The sequence below is a fragment of the Apus apus genome, chromosome 6 (assembly GCF_020740795.1).
Source record: "Apus apus isolate bApuApu2 chromosome 6, bApuApu2.pri.cur, whole genome shotgun sequence".
In the NCBI taxonomy this organism is placed as follows: domain Eukaryota; kingdom Metazoa; phylum Chordata; class Aves; order Apodiformes; family Apodidae; genus Apus; species Apus apus.
In genome coordinates this window covers 4,272,645-4,280,000 of record NC_067287.1, presented here as the reverse complement: position 1 = coordinate 4,280,000, position 7,356 = coordinate 4,272,645, and the positions used below count along the sequence as shown (strand labels likewise).

The 7,356-nt window shown below is 38.7% G+C and overlaps 1 protein-coding gene across 14 annotated transcripts in view; it reads right to left on the bottom strand.

Annotated features, from left to right (window-relative positions):
• Positions 1–7,356, bottom strand: part of GTDC1 (glycosyltransferase like domain containing 1) — a 184,079-nt gene that overhangs the window by 36,574 nt on the left and 140,149 nt on the right. The gene's annotated exons all lie outside the window — the stretch shown is intronic.

Genomic DNA, 7,356 nt, shown 5'->3' with positions numbered 1-7,356 from the left:
GACAAAAGACAGATGATATTTTTCATCCGTCCAAGCAACAACTCCAGCAGCATTCAGTAAATGAAACACTTCATATATAATTTTAGTGAATATGGTACCTGTGAAAGAAAATAACTTATGCTTCACTGAGCCAAAGGTCTCCACTGAACCCCCTTCGCAGCCAACAGCACATGCAACATCAGGGAGAACAAAGTTATTTGCCTGCTAAAAGAAAATGAAGCAAAAATCTCCAGGAAGTAAAAATGCAGTTCTGCCAGAGAAGTTTTGCCATTTGGGCCAGGACTACAGCTAAGGTGGCCAGCAATTGCCAAACGCAGCCATGCTCCATCTAATGGGAGTCCTGTCTACATCTAGACTGCCCAGTGAGCTGCTTCATCACAGGTAATTGAAACATAATACAGAAAGACTATTTGTTGCCCAATAATGTGGGCCAAATTACATGGAAGTGGAGCTGCTTAGCCAACTGTCCATGCCTGATTTCTACAATGACCAACTGAAAAAAAATCAATTGCAAATTACTAAAAAACAACAAAACTAAAAATCCACACCTAAGAGAAAAGAATTGAGCTGTACATCCATTCACAGGATAAAAACAGCCACTCCATTTTTCCACATGAGTAATCAACACTAAGATGGGGAAACTGAGGCACAGCTGATCCTGACCTTCCCGAGGTATCGCAGACAACATTAGACACCATCCAATGCACACACAAGACTCTTGTCCACCCTGCAGTAAACCCTTCCCAACTACAGGATGCTTTGGCACTGTAAATCGAGGCCATTAAACTAATGATTATTATTATTTTAATGTATGAATCATAACATTTATGCAGATCTAGATTTGATTTAAAGTAGTACTGAACTGCAGTCTTTGCCCAGGAAACACTCAAGTGAAGCTCCTTCATTCACACGACTCTTTCTAAAGTGACACAAAGAGGACTCCATGCACAGCCACCATGGGGTCTCCACACTAAACACCTGCCTGTACCTCAAGTTAATTTACCCAATTATTATTTACTGACATGCCTTTCAGTGTGATTATGGTTCTCCCAGACAAGTAGAGACATTTAAATTTTCTGTTTCCTTTTCATTTCCACATGTTTACACACTATAGCCTGTTTGCTGAACTGTTTACTAAAGCCAACACTTGCTTCACTTATCAACCTCCTTCACAGTTCTTCAGAGTTTTACTCCATCACAGCTCCTTTCTGGGCTGTGAACAAAGCTCTCCCTTCCCTCTTTGTCAAAACAGATATTCCAAAACACCAGAATAATCCACTCTGAACGCGGAAAAGACCCTTTTCCTTCAAAATCACTACCACATTAGAGACACACACACACTACATGAGCTTTATTGAAGTTATACTCTTGACTAATTGCTTTGAGGATTTTTCTTCAAACCCCTAAATCTCCTTTCCTAAGTCAGTCACTGCAGCACTACTCCATGTAATGTGTATTCCTTGATTTGGCTGGCCATCCCTTGTCATATTTTCATGTCCATCTACACTTTCAAGCCACTGACAAAATCACCTATGAGACCAACCTTTTTTTCCACTGCTCACCATCACCTGTTGGAGCTGCTCTGTAGATACAACCAGAAGTAGTTCAATCACATTCAACAGCCTCATCCAAATCCATGACCTATGTTACAAACAAGACAGGTTCCTAGATGAATCTGGGTTAAACCACACATATGTCAGGGACTTGGTCACCCTCAGAGTATAAAAGTGTAAATTCAGTGTCTCTGAATTCCATAGATATATGTTCTTAACAGTGAAGTTGGCGTTTTGACAGTCTAAGCTGAATTATAGACCTAAAACTAGCTGGTGGTTGCTCCTCTGTAGTTCAGACCCATTCCTGTGAGGATATACTTTGATATATTTACACATGGGAGAAGCTGAAGGAGAAACAGGTTAAGGGATTTGCCCTAAACCACCAAGTCTGTGACTGACCTGAGAGGACTGATTTACCAAACCAAATTTAACTAACAGATTTTGTAAAATCATTGCCCTTAAGAAGATTTGCTTGACATGAGAGAGGTCAGACTACCTGGGCAGGCCGTATCCCCCTGCCCGTCTTTAACCTCCTGGCCAATCATCCACTCAATGCATCATTTCTATTTCTGAAGAGGTCTTCTTCTTAGTTTTCAACCCTTATAAATCTGATCTGTCACTGCAGAATTTCTAATAAAACTAGATAAAACTTCACCGATCTCTCTCTGGAATAAACTATTTAATATCCTTCACTTAAGACATGTGTGTGCAATCAATTCCGTGATATTTACTTGTATTACACACACAGTATTCATCAACTTGACAATTTTTAAAAGTTTTAGAACACCATTTCACTTAACAGTTTAAAAAAAAAAAAAAGATTTATTTGATGGTTAACTTTGGAACAAGTTATCTGCATTAACTTCCATTGTTTTGGCATAAAGTAGTTCTGTATATTTTACTAACAACAGTGGGGAGACATGATAGAGGATGTAGGCAGAGAGCCATAAACAGCTCTTGCTGCAACCCACACTGCTTGTGGAAAAGCATTAATTTTTAAGACTTTGATTGGAAGACATCTCTGTGCTCAGCCAGTTGGATTTTACTAAATACAACCTTTTAAAAATGTTGTACCTGAACAGAACCATTTTAACAGTGGAAGGACCATTGTAAATCATACATAGTATAAACTCGTCCACATGATTGGAATGATATAATGGATACTATAGTCCCTAACCACTAGCTAATGTTCTTTATGACACTTAAATAAATGACCTGAAAATAAGCTAATAACACCACAAAATCTCCTAAACCTGCTCATGTGCACTTCCAAAATGGCTGCTGGAGAAAGACAAGGTCTAGTTAGCACATTTTTTTGTGTTTACATTTTCTCCAGAACATTTTTGCTCTGGCTATTCTTTTTTTCCCTCTTCCACTTATTCTTCTTTTCTGCCACCTTCCAGACAGAGTAATCTCTCCATCCAGTACCCACCCAGATCTCAGTGATTCATGAACATCAAGAGCTTGAAGAACTTATACACCACCATCCAGAAGTCTATAACCCAGAGGAAAAAACAAGCGCTCCAGTGTTTTATTTGGAGCCAGAATCAAATCCCACAAAGATTATCAGAGTTTCTGAAATCCTTGCTTAAATTTCAAAAGATGCAACCTCAGAGGCTGGGTATGGAATAGCAGAGCTGGGGCAGAGCACACACAGACTCAGAAGATCAGGTATCAGGAAGAAATATTTCATGCTGAGGGTGGTGAGAGACTGGCCCAGGTTGCCCAGAGAGATGGTAGATGCTGCATCCCTGGAAACATTCAAGATCAGGTTGGTCGGAGTCTGAGGAACCTGATCTAGATGAAGATGACCCAGCTCACTGCAGGGGGCTTGGACTAGATGACCTTGAAAGGTCCCTTCCAACCCAAACCATTCTGTGACTCCCTAAAACTAGAGAGCTATGGCAGCAGATAGGCAGGATATCGTTACAGAAAAGGATGCACCACTTTTCCCAGCTGGGGTTAAAAGGCCCACCAGTCAGATGAGACAAATGCCACAGCATTCATTTGTAACGGGGAAGAAGGAATGTATTGTTATTATTAACTTGTGGCACTGAAACCCTGTACATGTGAAACTTTCCAGCAAAAATTATCACCAAAGCATACAAGTATTAACACTTTGAACAGATTCCACAAGGTACTGTCCCTTGTATTTAAAAAAACATGGAAAACGTTTTACTTTTATGCATAACTCATATAGATTTAAACACTGAAAGTTCAGAACAAACAGTGAGAGACTTAGTTACCTAATTTTAGTAACACAACTTGTTTTCAAAACTTTCCAAATTACTTTTATTTATTCAGATTTTTGAGGGTCCCTGAAACATTTTACAGTCCGTTTTTAAACTTTATGAAAACTCTTAGAAGAGTAAGCCTTGAAAACTTTCTCTTTATGCATACTAGGCATAGATGCTTAAAAACAGGTTAAAAATTAAACTATGTCCATATATAATAAAAATTCCATATACTAAAAGTCAAACTTTAAATATTTGCCATTTTGAATAACAAATCTTTTTAAACTCCCCCATCTCTATATTATAGATTTGCTTTTCATTTATGCCATGAAACACCATTTTGAGGAAACCCATGTACTTCTCCTTGAAGCAGATGTGTGTTTTCCCCAGCTCTTTTTTAACATGTTGCCATGTTACATCAAACATGTTTATTCACAGCACTTCATTTGCCCTAATAACAAATTACTTATGGGATTGGGTTTCTTTCTATGGCACTAAGAGAAAGTTTGTGTCCCGTTTTATTAAAATCACAAAAAAAAGGATGGAAGGGCCATGATGGCACTGCTCAATGAATAGAAACCACACCAGAAAAGCTAACTGAAGTGCTGGTTTAGGTTGGATCAATTATATGGGCATGGTCTGAGTTGTGTGTTTGAACACTCCTCCATGAGCAAAGACAATTTGTAAGATACAACCTTAAAAAAAAAAATTAATAATTTGAATTCATAAAACTGGCCCTTCTGCCACCATAGTCACATTTGGAAGCAAAATTTTAGATAGCTCTGAAACTGCAATAGTGGGTTTTTTTTGTTATTATATTGCTATTAAAAAGTTTAGAAATAATAAAAGGAGACTCAGATACACTGGAAAACATGCCTTGGAGCTGGAGCACATTCAAGAGCTGCCACATTCCCTTGACCACTGATGCACCATCACAGCCTAACATAGAATTTAACAGACTCAGTGTCTGAGGATGTCCTTTGCCTTTCTTTAAACACCATCCCAAATGTCTCTTTGTTAACTGAAATGTTTTTAGTAGAATGTCTGTGACCTAAAACAGCACAAAGGTTTGTGGAGAGCTTCTGTGCTTCTAATACCTGGACTTAATTTGGCTTGTAAAGGTTTTGATGAACAGTAATTTGTGTCCTTTGCAATAACTAAGAAATTTTACTTTTCCACTTCCTTTTTGCTCCTTTGAATGGATCTTGTTCCCATGCTGCATTTGTTCCCGCAACTACTACAAACACATGCAAAACTATACAACCATGCACACATATTTCTGGCCAAGCACTGTCCAAATACCAAAGCTGCATGGATATTTTGGAACTTGTAAATTCAGAATTTTGTTCACTCAAAGGAGAAGAAAAAGAGAATAAAAGGTCTTGAAAGCAGATCTTTGAAGGCCAAACTGGAACAGACTGCAACTCCATTAGTAGATATTTGTTCTTTATAGTTATGTATTATTTATATATTCGTATTTTTATAATGTTATGAATCACCTATTAGCAGTAAAACCAGTGCATTTATATTTACCTACTTTTTGAAAGACTGTACCAAATGACTAAACTAGAAGACTAGTCCCAGCTCAGTGATTTTTTTTCTTGATTTTTTTTTTTTCCTTTCTGCAGCCACTGTCACATTTTGCTCTACAGCAAAAAAAGATGCAGCTGAGTGTGGTCAGGTGTCCCCAAGCTGTGCTACAGTTCAATCCAAAAAGCTTAAAAGAAGATTCCCAATATTTAAGGAATTTGATATTAGGGTTTATTGAAGTTGTTCACATACTTTCTGATCTTCAGCAATGGTTGTAATTCTTCATTCAGAAGAGGGAAGAGATTACTTGTCAGCAGTAATCTCTAACACAGATAATGCCACATAAATATTAGGGGCTTATAAGCATGGACAAGGATTAGGAGCAAAGAGAGAGAACAGAAAGAAAACTGAACAGAGCCAAAGATTAAGCACTGGGAAGGGCACAGCAAAAATCAAGGTCTGTGCCTGAGCTTGTCTTGCCACAGTCAGTAAGTACTTCTTCCTGGGCAGAATAAGTAGGGCTTACACCAATTTCCCTGTTTGAGAACTGCAAGATACAGAAGCAAGGAAATATGATTCAAGATACATTTATTCTATCATTTACCTTCTCTCTTTCATGACACAGGAGAAATACAAAGTAGAGCTGGGGAATCACCTGAGGTTGCAAGGTCTCTGGTCCAACCTTGTGCTCAAAGCTCATCCAGTTGGAATAGGTTGCTCAGAGCCTGGTCCAGCAAGTTGTGATTATCATTGAGGCTAAGGATGAACATTTCACACTTGAACATTAAGTGTGTGACAGTTTGTAGGAGGGACTAAAAGGTGAGCAATATGTGAGAGAGCTAAAGCTGGCAGCAGCAGCAGGACATCTTCCTTCCTTATGTTCATATCCCGGGCAGAGAGAGAGGAGAAGTGGTATGTCATCTATATCAGGGTAGGGATACCACTAAGTCTGATTTCTTTCTGATTAATTACTCAAAATATTGCTGTCTTGGCAACAAAGTAGCTGGAAGAAACAACTCTTGTCACTTCAGTGCTGCCTGATGACCAGATGCTCCCAAGAAGAGAGGCTGGTTCCAGATCAAGTGCAGGCAGTTGGTTTGGACTCCAGTGATAACTCTGTCTGTTGGAGTGGGGAAGGAAGATCAGACAGTCAGGATAGGAAAGACCGCAAGAGTAAAAGAGAAACAGGATAATTCCCAGGTTCCTCAAACTGTAACTTCCACCAATTTTTTTCTTTCTGAGCAAAATTCCTCAATGTCTAGCATCCATATTGAATACTGGCAAAAAAACCCACTTTTACTTAGCATTTACTTTTCTTTCAAATCTAGTTTCACTCTGATTCAACAACACTCACACTAGTTTAATCTCTAAGATGCCATCTCTGTACCTCAATATAAAGAGGACAGTCAAACCAAATTCTAACTTTCCCCTCAGGATTACAGTTCAATTTGTAACAAGATTTCTGCTGAAGGTGCTCTGTGAAGCCTAAGTCCTAGATGACCAAGATTTTAAGTAAAGTGCTCTTCCACTCTTATTCCCCTCAATACATGGAAAGGTACGACCTTCCACAACACAGGCCTGCAGTGAAACTACGCAAAACAGAGCAAAACCATAAACGACTCCAAAACAAATATATCCCTGTAGGTCTGAGCTTTGCTGGGCTGGAGTCCTCTATGCTGCTGCTCTTGTTGGACATGATTTCAGCCAAAAGCTTGTCTAGCCTAATCCAGTACTTGTGGGATTATTCAATTTTGTTCCATATTTACTCCTGACAAATGACTTCAACGATATCTTAAGCGCTTTAGGTCAGAAAAAACAATATCAGATAGTGATTACTGTGCATTTTAATACCAGAAGGGAGACTCCAGACTCACTGAAGTCGAAGACAACGCTCTCTTTGACTTCATGAAAGACAGAGTTTGACCCTAAATATATTCTTTCTTAATTCACATCTTCAACTCCCTGAAATCCTTTACGTGTAAGAAACTCTGCAGTTATGATTTCTAAGAACATCACTCTCAACAAATGAAATGGTGATA